This window comes from Diceros bicornis, chromosome 3 (assembly GCF_020826845.1).
Source record: "Diceros bicornis minor isolate mBicDic1 chromosome 3, mDicBic1.mat.cur, whole genome shotgun sequence".
NCBI classification, from domain to species: domain Eukaryota; kingdom Metazoa; phylum Chordata; class Mammalia; order Perissodactyla; family Rhinocerotidae; genus Diceros; species Diceros bicornis.
The window spans coordinates 44,250,958-44,265,100 of NC_080742.1; the positions used below are offsets into that span (position 1 = coordinate 44,250,958).

The 14,143-nt window shown below is 37.3% G+C and overlaps 1 protein-coding gene and 1 non-coding gene across 6 annotated transcripts in view; one reads left to right on the top strand and one right to left on the bottom strand.

The window, feature by feature from the left end:
* Positions 1–14,143, top strand: part of HDAC9 (histone deacetylase 9) — an 809,523-nt gene that overhangs the window by 29,508 nt on the left and 765,872 nt on the right. The gene's annotated exons all lie outside the window — the stretch shown is intronic.
* LOC131400775 (U6atac minor spliceosomal RNA) lies at positions 2,649–2,775 on the bottom strand. Its single transcript, XR_009217450.1, has one exon. It is a non-coding gene; the product is annotated as a U6atac minor spliceosomal RNA (small nuclear RNA).

Consider the following 14,143-nt stretch of genomic DNA (forward strand, 5'->3'; position numbering starts at 1 on the left):
TTAGGTGGTTTTTAGGCTATAATGGGAAGAAGTAAACAAGGCCTTTCTCCAGCTGTGTACTGAAAAAATCCCAACTGTGATTGCGAAGTATTGTTTGACGCAAAGCCAGCTCATTTTTTACCAGAGATTCCTGCACAACCACAAGTTTGGGGCGTTAATAAAGATGGTGGAAATGAGGTGGGATGAGGTGTGTGTGTATGGGGAGGTGTTGCGGCGGAAGACAGCCTATTAAGAAAACCTAGAAAAATGACAATAGATGCTATTCTAGAAAGTTAGAATATTTTTATTTCGAGGAAGAAATTCTATAGTTTGAAAGGGAGAATGCAGCTACTTTCAAGTGTCTTTCATTTAATTCAAATCAAGATTTATGTGGTTTGCTGCTGCTGCGTGAGTGTCATTTTGACTTTTGCTTAGCTATTGCCTGATGGTCCGCAAAGATTCAGATGTACTTCGTTATGAGTGAAAGGGATTTCCTTTGGTAGATGTTTGACTTTTTATTGCAGAATCCCTGTGCTCACTTCTGCTATCAGGTTTGGCAGTTGTTGAACACCCTCGGAAAATCATCTTTAAAGCCTGTTGAGTGGAAAGGATCATGGGTATTTACTGTGAGGGAGAAGGGAAGGCAAGATATTGTAGGGGTTATATCGTTTTACTCAGGAATTAGCTTTGGAAATGTCATTGAGGAACTAGTATTTGGGAGTGGTGGATATTTTTAGATTGCTTCTGAGTAAAATCATGCTTTTGCTTTTAATGAACAGGAAAGAAATCATCTAGTCCAATGTTTTCCAAACTTCATGTCATGAACTGTTAGTGGGACACAAAATCAATTTAGTAGTTGCAATTAAACAATGAAATAGAATAAAATTCACTACGACATACCAGAGTGCACACGCATTGTAAGATTAAGTGTTAATTTGTGAAACTGATGTTTGAGTTTCATATAGATAAGCATGTTTATACTACATTTAATATGAAATATATTTTTCCAGTGTGAGTAGCAGTTGAAGAAGCTTGAAAGCCACTGATTGAGTCCTACTCCCATTTTTCAAATGAAGAAACTAAAAGAGGCTGACTCCCCGTTTATTTGAGTGGGTCTCCTTGAGGTAGCTTATCTATCATCAGGTCTCTCTTCTGTTAGGATTTTATTTTGGTCACCTATCCATCTTCTACATTTTTATCCCCTACTTTAAAATTCCTATATTTTTGTCACCAGGAAGTGGGTCAGGTGTGCTGATTCTGGAGAGATGAATCTTCACTGAGCCTCTGAGCACCATGCTGGGGGGTGGTTGGCACTTGTGATTCCAAGCGGAAAAGAACAGAACCTTTACAGCTCTCTCTACAGATAAGGCCAGTTATTTTCCATAGGTTAAGTCAGGTGGAAAGTTGGAATAATAATCTAATAGATTTCATCAATAGGTACAGATAATCTTGATTAGCTTCTACCACTTGCTTCAGTTCAGTTCCACAAATATTTATTGAGCTCCTGCTTTGTAGCAGGTATTTTGTCAGCCACTTACTTCCTCCTATGTGGGGAATGAATATTCAGATAATTAAATTGATCCCTCATTTTGCTTGTGGGATATCCTGGTGGATTTACCAAAGTAAATAGATAATAGAGATGTAGCTCCATGTTTTATAACACAATATGCCACTTTGGAACTCTGTTGTGCTTTATCTAGAAATTTCCTGATATCTTGAACTCTACCTTTCACTCGTTAGGAAGTCCTGCACTGATAAAGTGCATGTAGAATGTTTTTCTCTATCTTGCTTTCATAGCACATTGAGTTTTATTGACTTTATCCCTTTTGCTATTTACACAATGTCAGTTCTGCACTAAGAGCTGATGAAGGTTTTTCATTTTTCTCTGATAACCTGAGGATCAAGGCAGCAGGACCAAGGGGCCGACTGTCTGGATGCCATGTGGGGTTTTGTCCTTCCCACATTGTTACTGTTCTTGTTTGCCTTTCTATGTGGCAGTTTCTGAAGGTGGTGTTCTGTTTTCTGTCTCTCCTTCTTTTGTTTTAATGTGGTTGTGCAAAGGGTATTATTCTGTTTAGTTTGGTTATTAGTTGAATATTGGCCACACAAGTCATTGCCCGAGGCAGTTACGGCATCAGGAAGTAGTCCCCAGATGGCACCATGAGCCTGCTTTTTCTTGATAGCTGTCAGGACAAAGGATACCCATTAGGTCCAAGCCAGTGGAGGGCGATGTAGAAATAGAGCCTGATCTTGTCGGTGGTCTAGAAAAGCTGCTGCTTTTTTAAAGAATTCTAAATCTTTTTAATCTTTGCTGTTTTGAAAGATTAAACATGATAATTTGTAGTCATTTTTACTTGCATTCTTGATTGTTAGTGGTTTTGAACATTTTTTTCCACATATTTGTTGGATTTTCTTCCCTTGTTTTGAATTTCTCTTTGTGCCCTGTGCCCATATTTCTTTTAGACTGTGCTATTCTGTTATTAATTTATAGGAGCTTTTTGCATATTATTGAATTTTTTTTTATTATTTTAAAATATATATAACATAAAATTTACCATTTTACCCTTTTTGAGTGTACATGTTAGTGGCGTTAAGTACATTCACATTATTGTGTAACCACCACCATTATCCATCTTCAGAACTTTTCCATCATCCCAAAGTGAAAAGAAAGAGAACCACGGTTAGATGCCACGAAGTAGGTGGCAGTGTCTTAACCATATACATGTTGTGTAGGCCTGAGGACCTCTTTCATCCTTGGCAAGGGGAGTGCTAACCTTATCTCCTTTCATACAACACTAGAAAAACTTCTTGAATGATGTAATCCCTTAATTGTTTCTCTGGATTCAAAGCTTCTTTGATTATTGCTGCTTCACTTGAAAATATGCATTTATATATTAAATAAACAGGTGAAAAACTGTTCTCGTATGACCATCTTACCAAACAAGTTCTATTTTGTTGAGTCTTTATAGTTCCTCCACTTTTTATTTAATCTACTGGCGTTTGATGTTTTCCTCGCTTGCCAATATGGTATTTCCAGCTGTGCATGGAAATTAATTTTCTATTTGAGTAGACAATTCCAGGAAACTATCTATTAAGGTTATAGGAGGAAAAGAGAATGTTGTTTTACCATTTTTTTTTTCTGGTATTTTTGGCTTTATAAGGGGAGGAAAAAGATTGATTTAAGAGTTCATGATTGGTGGTTTATTTTTTGTTTTTAACTAACCTTATAAAATAAACTTTGCTACTGATCATGAAGGTGGTCAATAATAGGATGTGTGTGGCACTGAAAACTTGTCCTCCACTTCACAAAACAATTCCAAGTGGATCTTCCATGAACTTCGAAACCTTTTTTGGACAATAGACCCCTTTGTGTGTCTGACTAATTCTCGGCCACCTCAAAATCTAAGGTCCATAGAATCTTATGCAAAACCCTAGGAGCCAGGTGTGTTTGGAATTGAGAATCTATCAGATTTTAAGAAGGTTGTGTGGAGCATTTACCCTGTGTTACATGTCATGTCACCTTTAATAGAATCTGGGACAGCTCCTCATAATAAAAAAATTAATATTTCTGCAGTGAAATTTATAGATATTAATACTAAATGAGATGAGGACAATAAATAGTCTCATGTCTGTTTAGGGCAGTTTTTGTTGCCAGATGAGCTTAGATTTGTTGCCAGATGAGTTATGAAAACTGTTCTTTAGGATCATAGATAAGGGACAAACAAAATTTCACCTGTCCTTTAAGGACTTTCAGCTCCCTTGGTTAAAAGTGGCTTGGCTCTGTGCTCCAGCCATGCCTGCTTTTCCTCTGCTCCACTCCAGTTGTGGACTTAGCATTTTGCGTATTAGAGACATTTTTGCTTCTGAGGCTCTGTACCTATTACTCAGTGATTCTTTTGCTGAATTTAATCTCTTGTTTTTCAGCTGTTTTATGCCTGGATTCTGATCCTTTATACCCAGTATGTTTGCCATTGTGGTAAATGTCTCATCATAACTTAAACATCCTACCTTAAAAATACCTTAAACATATATATATATATATATACGCACACACACACACACATATATTCTTCATTGTCTCTATTCCTTTGCACTGGTTATTCTCAGTACTTGACATGCCTTTTCCCCTCTTCCTCCTATTAAATGTGTCCCCTGTCACATCATTCTACTAGGACAATTTAGTTTCTCCCTCTGTTATATTCCTTGTATTCCCTTAGAGCTTTGTGTCTACCTTTGTTATAGCATGCGGTACATTGTTCCATAGTTATTTGAATAGTTATCTGTCTCTCTTGTCAGACTGTAAGGTTCTTGAGAGAAGTATATCCATTGCCTTGCACAGTGCTTGGCACATCACAGATTCAAAGATTTTCAGCCCAAGATAAATAGAAGCTGTGTATTTGGAGACGATAGGGCAAGATTGGGGACCAGGGAAAAAGGGATGTGCAGTAGAAATAAATTAGAGAACAAGACAAAGTAGTTTAGAGTAACAGTGGTTTTGTTTAGCTTTACCTCTAAACACATGAGGGTTAGAAAATTAAAAGATTTATATGGTTTGGAGAATTAGGAAAACTTCAAACAGGAGTTGAAGCTGGAGACAAACCTTGGCAGGTGGATGGGATTGGGTTAGGCCAAGAAGAGTGCACAGTGCTTTCCAGAGAAGGGGAGTATGTTGAGGAGAGACTGGGTGTTGATGAGCAAAGAAGATATTTAAGCTATTGGCCAGTTACAATGTAAGCGCTGAATGAGGAGAGTGATGGAAGAAAAAGATCAGCAGGACAAGTAGAGCTGGATCATGTACAGCAATATATTATAAGAAAAAGAATTGGATCTATTTAGAGTAAGATGCCATTGTGAGTTAAGGAATAGACCAGGAATGATATGATAGAACAACATTGCTGAAAATAAAGGTATCTTCAGCATATTTAGTCTGATGCCTGAACTACAAGCTTGGAAGGGGACTGGTTTACATCCTTTTGCTGAAAACTCAGTAGGAGATCATAAGGACCTGAACTGACACAATGGTAATGAAAATGAGAATGGGGAAAAGAGTGTGAAATTTTTGAAAAGTAAAACCATAGTGTGATGATTAATTTTTTGTGTTGATTTGACGGGGTCACTGGGTGCCGAGATATTTGGTCAAAAATTATTCTTGGTTTTTCTGTAAGGGATTTTTGGATGTGATTAACATTTAAATCTGTAGACTGAGTAAAGCAAGTTGAACCTCCATAATGCAGGTGGGCCTCATCCAGTTAGTTGAAGGCCTGAGTAGAACAAAAGGCTGACCTCTGCTGAATAAGAGAGAATTCTGCCTGATAGCCTTCAAACTGGAACATTGGTTCTTCCTCGTTCTACAGCAGCCTACTGGCCTTTAGACTCGAACTGGGACATCAGCTCTGCAGATTTTGGACTTGGCAGCCCACATATCACATGAGCCAATTCCTTATAATAAATCTCTGTTTCTCTGGAGAACCCTGACTAATACTCATAGGATATGGAGACTGACTAGATATGGGAGCCACAGGTGAGGAAGGAATTAAAGATGACTTAAAATTTGGGACTGAGAATTCTGGAGAATAATAACAGCAGTAATAGAAATGGGGAAGTTGAAATAGGCAGTCAATTTTGAGGAAGAATATGTTTGGTTTGGGTTTTCTTGACACTGAAGTGACATTGGAAATTCAAGTGAAATTATTTTAAGCAGCTGTGGTGAGGTAGGTAGGTAGCTTGTGTGGGTTAGGCTGGGTGTGGCATCTTGGAATCATCGGCAAGCAGGTGAACAGAAGTCATTTGATGGAACAAAGTCCACAGGAGAGTGAGAGAGAGGAGCAGAGGGTAAGTATGTGATTGAGGCTCTCCAGGTGGGAATTATGGGGCTGGAGGAGAAAGATGAGCCTGTATACAAAAAACTAGTTGGTGATAGAGTTCACCCTTGACATTGGTTTGTCTGTCTCCTGCACTAGAAGGTAAGCTCTGTGAGGGCAATGATTTACCACTCCTGTTTACTCAGCTTTCAGTGTTGTGCTTCAGACACTCGAGATCTCTAGACATTGCTTTTACCTTTATTTTTCACTTTGATGAAAACTGAAACAGGAATTAGGATTCCTTTGCTCTAATCTTGACTTGGCATTTAAGTAGATGTATAGAATTAGATTTCACATTTTAATTCCTAGGCCTTTGATTTCCTTTTCCAAAAAGTGAAAGTTGGTTTAAGAATTTCTAGGATTCCTTACAGCTGAAAAATACTGGGGAAAAATATCTACATGTCAAAAATTGTTCTAAGCTGCAAAAGTGGCCTTGGATAAATTCAGAAAATAAATCAAATTTTATGGCAAATCTTCTTCCTTACCTCTTTTTTTGAGGTTTTTATTAATTTAATATCAATCAAAATATTATAATATATTAAATAAATCAAAGATTTTGTATAACCTTATCTAAAAGCAGCTTTGGGCCAAAAAAATTTCTTCCTAAATATTAAAGATGTAATTAAAAAAAAATTCTTTTCGGGGGGCTAAGCCTACTTTATATAGCTTTAAATTAATATAGCTATAAAAAAAAGAAAACCCCAGAAAACAAAAAACATACAAGCAGCATTTTAACTCGAATTCCAACACTATAAAGAAATTTCAGTTCTTATGGAATTTTTATTCTATTACAAAGCTGTCTAACTCTTAAAATCTTCTCATAGAATCAACTTATATAATTTTAAGAAAGAAAGGAATTGGGGGCTGGCCCAGTGGTGCAACTGGTTAAGTGCGAGTGCTCTGCTTTGGCGGCCCCAGGTTTTCAGGTTCCGATCCCAGGCGTGTGCTGAGGCGCCGCTTGTCAAGCCGTGCTGTAGCGGCGTCCCATGTAACGTGGAGGAAGATAGGCATGGATGGTAGCTCAGGGCCAATCTTCCTCAGCAAAAAAAGAGGAGGCTTGGCATCAGATGTTAACTTAGGGCTGATCTTCCTGACAAAAAAAACAATTTTTTTCTGACTGTACAATTTGAAATATGGTGAATTTCTAAAAATAGTTTCTGAAAAAATGACTCTCTTTTTTAAAAATGTACAGTGTGTATGTTGATATAATATATTTGACACAGAAACTACTAAACAATTGGGAAATAGACTCCATAAACTTTATTCCAAAGGCGTTAAAACACCAGCATTAAAACCAACATTTTCTGGGGCCGGCCCCATGGCTTAGTGGTTGGGTGCGCTCGCTCCGCTACTGGCGGCCCAGGTTCGGATCCCAGGTGCGCACCGATGCACCGCTTGTCTGGCCATGCTGAGGCCACGTCCCACATACAGCAACTAGAAGGATGTGCAACTATGACATACAACTATCTACTGGGGCTTTGGGGAAAAAAAAAAAAGGAGGAGGATTGGCAATAGATGTTAGCTCAGAGCCAGTCTTCCTCAGCAAAAAGAGGAGGATTGTCACGGATGTTAGCTCAGGGATGATCTTCCTCACAAAAAAAAAACCCCAACATTTTCTTTATTAAATGGAACTTATTACATCCCCGGGATATGCACTGTGTTAGATGTTGTTCATCATTCTAATCACTTGCCTTCTTAATTGCTGGTATGCAAGAGCCCTCTCTGTGCCCATTCTTGCTCAGTGACCATCTACAATGTGCAACTTCTATCTGGAAAGAATCTGCCTTAAACTAACAAAGTGCTGATTTTGGTTTTTGTGCCATTAAATGTCTCTTTTACTTGTTTTGAGGCTCCTTAATTGAGGACAATTAACAGTTAAGAATTCTCTGAAGAAATAGACACTGTCACAACAGTAATCAGATATATATACTTTTCTGATACAGTTCTTCTATGGACAAAGTAAAATCTAGAAATATGTTTTATTTCCAGTAGTGATACTTTAAAATTATTTATTTTTACTTCCCACAGATCCCAAATATCTAGATTCCTTGTGAAGGCGAGTAATTTATCCCTGAGTTCATTTTGTTTTTGTGTATATTTATATCCAGGTCACTTAAGCATTCACATTGGTCAGCTAACATCTTAGTTCTGTTTGTATTGTGTATAGGCATGCGGATCTGCTTTTACTATTTTCTGTGCAATCAGATTTATAAGAAATTTAAAATAATAAAAATCTACATATTCAGGAACATAAAAAAAGAATTAATAAAACTTTTGTAACATTTTTGCTCCATTTATAAGTCACACTAATGACTGCTTTGCTTCTCAGTAATTTTCCATTTGTAACATTTTATACCTGGATACACAAATGTAATGCAATTGAACAAGAAAACAATTATCTGTCTGGTGGAAATAATGTACTTATCTCATTGAAACAACTGAGTTGTTTAAAAATACACAAAAGTTCTAGTTCTGCTCAGGCTGTGGGCACTTGTAATTTGTAAAGAATTTCCAGGAAGAATTAAAATCCTCTGATGTAATGTGATCAGTGATTGAATGCATTGGTTGTAAATGATAAATTTCCATGCAGAATTCCCTTCTCATACAAACCTCTATTTGGAACCATTTTGGGTTTGAAAACTTTTTTCAATAATCTCTGAGTTTTGGCTGGATCTCTGGAAAACTACACTCAAAGGCTGTATCTTCCAGTGAAAGCTTCATGTTGACTTGTGGGTTCCATGTCAGTGGAATGTTTCAGCACTTTTTGGCCTGGCTCAAATGTTTCTTGGCATTTTCTGAGGAGTTTGGCCCATCCTATCTATAGGATCACATTGGATTCCGGATAAACCCTAAAAGCCATCATTCATCTGCAAGCTAATTTGGGATTTTATTGGGTTTTGGTAGTGGACTAACACCATTGGGCAATTGAGAATTCAATATTTTTAATAATATTTCCAAAGACCTGTCTACTTTAAACATAATATGAGGAAAGACTACTTTTCCTTTAGCCCAGCGCTTGTTCTTCTTGTATCTGATCTTTTCACAGAGGTCAGTGCCATATTTTAATTCCTTATTATAATTTTTTCCCTCCTCAGCAGTTTTTAAAGCTACTGCAAATCAACAGCTTTTTCTTCTTTCTTAAAGAGAGATTGCTCTGGCTCTGGGCTGACTTCTGCCTTGTGATGTGGGACTGATGTGTGTTTTCATTTTTCACTTTAAAGGTGCTGCCAAAGCTAGTTAATTTGAGTTATAACATCATAGAATGTTAGTGCCTGTAGGTCCCCTAGAGATGGTTTGGTCCAGCTCTCTCATTTTACACATAAAGGTAGATGGGCCCAGTTCCGTCATTGTCACAGGAAGCTATGCCACTGTTAGGCTGGAACTTACGACCGACCACCTTGCAACATAGCTAGTCTATAGAAGCCCCCGGGAAAAAGGCTTAAAGATCCACATTCATTCCTTGGCTCAGATTGTGTACCTTTAGGTAGTTTTCCTTAATGTTTTTTAAATTTAACTCCCCATACTTCGTATTAATTTGGAAAACCAGCCCAAAACTTTGTTTTACATTTGGTTGGGATTCCAGAGTGTTATGTACTACTCCATTCTCTTCATGTTTCGATCCACAAAGCAAGAAATATTGGAAAGAGAAAGGGATCAAAATAACTGCCTTTTTACAAATAATGTTGGCTTTTAGAGCACATAATGGACCCAAGGCTGAAGCTGGCTGCCTATGCCTCTCCCAGCTCTGTATTGAACTTAGCCGCCCACTTATAGACGGAGAAGTGTGGACTGCAGGTCTCTGTCCAACCCCCAGGCAGGGCTATCCTCAGGAAGAACTGTCAGACCAGTGCCTCTGAGAGACCCCAGGAGCCAAGGGCCTCCCACCAGAGCCCTTTCCAGGACTTGGGCCAATCAAAGCAGCCCTTCCCCACCCGTAGGAAGCAGTTCCTTTCAAGTAGCTCACCTACTGGTGAGTGTCTGTCTTTTCTTCTTTTTCTTTGCTTTACCATTCCTGTTTCCCACCAGCATTCTGATACTAATGTCATTTGTATTTTTTTCTACTGCAAGAGGAGTGATTTTCCCACTATTCTCCTGAAAGAATTGAAAAAGCAAGGGTAGTGGTCAGCCTAGGCAACTGATTATTTACAATTGAAGGAAATAAATGGAAAGTAAGCAGCTGGTAGTGAGAGTTACCCTGGTGGGTTTAGTGGTTAAGATTTGGTGCTCTCACTGCTGCGCCCTGCTTCATTTCCTGGTCAGGGAATCACACCACCCGTAAGTTGTCAAACTGTGGAGGCTGTGTGTTGCTGTGATGCTGGAAGCTATGCCACTGGTATTTCAAATGCCAGCAGGGTCACCCATGGTGGTCAGGTTTCAGCAGACCTTCCAGACTAAGATAGACCAGGAAGAAGGAACTGGCCATCCCTGTCTGAAAAAATTGGCCATGAAAACCCTATGAATAGCAGCGGAGCATTGTCTGATATAGTGCTGGAAGGTGAGAAGGTGGTGCAAATAGACTGGGCAGGGTTCTGCTCTGCTGTACACAGGGTCACTAGAAGTCAGAATCATTGACTCCACAGCACTAATAACAAAACATTGAGAGTTAGCACCTTGAACGTGTGCTCAGAATATTTCACAGTAATGGAAATGAAGAACTTTTCCACTCTCTCATCACCAAGCTTCTTCTGACATTTTTGAGAAGAGAAAGCTGGGGAAGACTTTTACCTCTCTATTTGCCATCTTTGTTTAAGCTCTGCCAGCACCCACCATTATTATATTTTAATAAATATACTCCCAACTATCTATAGGAAGATTCAGATGATCTTGTTTTGTTTCTCTCTGGGCCTGAATTAAGTAAAATTTCAGGTCACAGAACTCTCTTGGAATTTTTAGTTTTATGTAGGTAGGTTTCTACTAGGTTTCACTACTTCATTTTTTCCCAGATATTTTTAAATGATTATCTTGTTTCTTTACCTTCTACATTAACAGTCTTTAAGATAGTTACCTATGACAGCCCGGAGAACATTTAACAGTTTCCTTTCTATTAAGGGATTTTTTCTTTAGGATTCCTGCCTTGTGGAACATGTTGTACCTGTGTGCAGACACTTGTACTTAATTCATTGTTAAATTAAAAGTAATTACAATTCGAATGTTCTAGATACTTATGCCTTCTCCCTCCCTGTTATTCTTATGCTTACTAGGCTTTTGCTTCCCTTTAGAGGGTTTAACGCTATTTAGATAAAAAGATACTAAATTGCAGATGAATTGATTTTAGATTTTATGTTTTAAGATGTTATGATTTAAGATATTCCAATATCATTCTTGGAATCACAATCATCATTTTTAAGATGAATTGTTTCTGAAGAAGTGGTTTAACTGATGTCTCTTGAATCACGTAATGTTTTTGCTTAATGGGCATGTCAAGTATCTGTTACTGTGGAAACCGAGAGATGACACAGAAAATAGCACAGAGGTACGCACGGTACCCAGTGGAGGGCCCGGCAGCAGTAGAGAGGAATGGTGGAGACCTATGGACCTGGGTTGAAACTCAGTTCCAAAAACTGGCTTTTGTAATCTCTCTATTTGGGTTTGCTCATCTGCACAATGGGCATATTAATTAATGGTGTCTAGCTCAAAAGTTCTTGTGAATTAGTGAATTAATGCATGTAAAGCACTTTAGAATAGTGTCTGTAACATCCTATGTGCTTTATAAATGTTGGCTGTTAAATCAGGCTTCACATTCCTAATTGAGTTAATAGATCAAGGTTTATCTGTATTTTCAAGTGTTTTTTTCAGTACACTATTATTTAGGAAAATTGGACTAGAAAGATCTTTTCTAAGGTGTTCCTGGCTTGTATTTTTAAAAATGAACTGTGTGTCAAAAGACTGTGAGACTTAATTTTGTATAATTTAATAGTAATAAATAACCTGGGCTCTTAGGTTGTCTATGTGAAATTATTTGACGATTTCAGGCAGTTTATTTCCCGCTGTCAAACTGTATATATTTTCTTTCACATTGGCATTGGTTTTGGCACTAAAATTGCCCTGTATTCACAGTTGCTCAGATTAGAAGGGAAATATTGAGGAAGTAGTCCTCCAGTTAGTGACAGGTCTCAGTAAGCATAAGATATTGGATATTTTGGAGGAATGTGGGATAATCTAATACCCAGGGGCATAATAGCCCACGTAGAAAATGTCACAATATAATATATACGTGTTTGTGTGGAGGGCGTGTTATGTGTGTATGCCAGTTTCATCATGTGAGGAATAGTGAAGGAAAAGTTTTGGGGGAACCTAAAAGTTTTACTTTAGTTAGTATAATAATAAACTTGGCTACATAAACAACAGGAAAATAATTAGAATAACAGATTATGTTGAATGCCTAAAGAAATATGTTTGACAACTTTTAATTTTCTTTCCTCCCACACACCACTTCCTAGTTTGTTTCTGGCACACCAGATGTATCTCAACACGGTGGCTGATCTGGGTTAGAGTTGTGTGAACACCCGTGATTGTGGCATAACAAATTTTCTCAGTTTGGTTACATTTAATGGAACTAAAAGTCGAAGGAGCACTATATTTTACAGATAATGCTATACAGATATAAGAGATAGCCTTCCCTTTCTCCAAACCTCTGTATCAATGTTCTTTTTTAAGCTAATATTAAAGTTCATGTCCAAATCGTGAATGTAGACAAGCAAAAGCTGATTGTAACTTACTTGCTTTTGATAGACACCAGTGTACTATTGTTGGTGCACAGGAATGAAGAGGGATGATTGAAGGGAAAAAGTGAAAGAAAATTAGTCACAGGGAAGGTTTTTTTAATAATATCCCTTTTTCTATTTTCCAGCTTCTTTGAATGGACGAATTAACTTGCTGTTTTTTTACCTTAAAACCAGCTTTAGTTCTTGATCTCCATGGAGAACATACTTTTCCTAGGCATTTTTATTTTGTCTTTCATTTATTTACTGTGCTATTTTCTCATTATTCTTAGCCTTTTCTCGATTTAAATGCCAGAAATGCCAAAAACTGTCCCAGAAATTGTCATTTTTTTCAAAGGAATTAATTTTGTTTTTATCTTTGGCCTCATATATGATCCTTCTGTGTGCCCCTAATTTTGAACATCTACTAAAAGTTTAATATCAGCTTTTTCTCTCAATTTTTAATTATAGAATTAACAATATTACAATCAGAAAGGAAATGTACCTCAACATACCAACTTGTGCAATTTGTCTGTTTCCTTTCAGTGTCAGATCATATTCAATTTCAATTTATATTGCCCTTTACATGTATTATACTCATTAATGAGCCATTTTCAAGAGCAGTTGTTCGATAATTGGTAGTTCATTTAATTACTCCTCTGATGTTAAAGATTTAGGTTTATAATGTTTTGCTATTATAAATTTATAAATTACATCACTGCAAAAATCTACTTGAATGTGCCTTTCTTTCTTTTTTTTTTCCTTGAGTTATTTACTCAGTTTAAACTTTCTGGCCTGATATTATTAGGTTAAAGATTTTGAATATTTTTATGGGTCAAGGGATATGATTTTTTAAAAATGGCTTTTGAAGTGCTTTGTCAAATTGCTTTCTAATGTAAATTGTCAACAATAATGTGTGGGTTTATCAGTTTTACTTTTCCAAGAACCTGGACAGTGTTAGATATTGTTTCTTAGAATTTTTGTATTTATTAGTTAAATGTCAAATATTACTTCCATGTTGCTTTGATTTGCATCGCTTTGATAAATAAAATGCTTGAATGTTCTTTTTTTCTTTATGTGTACTTAATAATGTGATTTCCCTTGTGCATGTTATTGACTTACTTTTCTTCTGGATTTTATGTTTTTCTGTCAAATGGTTTTTCCTCTTTTTGTAACATAGAAAACAACCTTTTATCTCATAGTTAATAAACATATTTCTGCAATATGTTGTTTTCCTTTTACCAAGACTATTACTTTTCTTAGTATTTTTTTTTTAATTCTTTTTTTTTTTTTGGTGAGAAAGATCAGCCCTGAGCTATCATCCATGCTAAGCCTCCTCTTTTTGCTGAGGAAGACCGGCTCTGAGCTAACATCTATTGCCAATCCTCCTCCTTTTTTTTTTCCCTTCTTCTCCCCAAAGCCCCAGTAGATAGTTGTACGTCATAGTTGCACATCCTTCTAGTTGCTGTATGTGGGACGTGGCCTCAGCATGGCCGGAGAAGCAGTGCGTTGGTGCGAGCCCGGGATCCGAACCCGGGCCGCCAGTAGCGGAGTGTGTGCACTTAACTGCTAAGCCATGGGGCCGGCCCATACTTTTTTTAG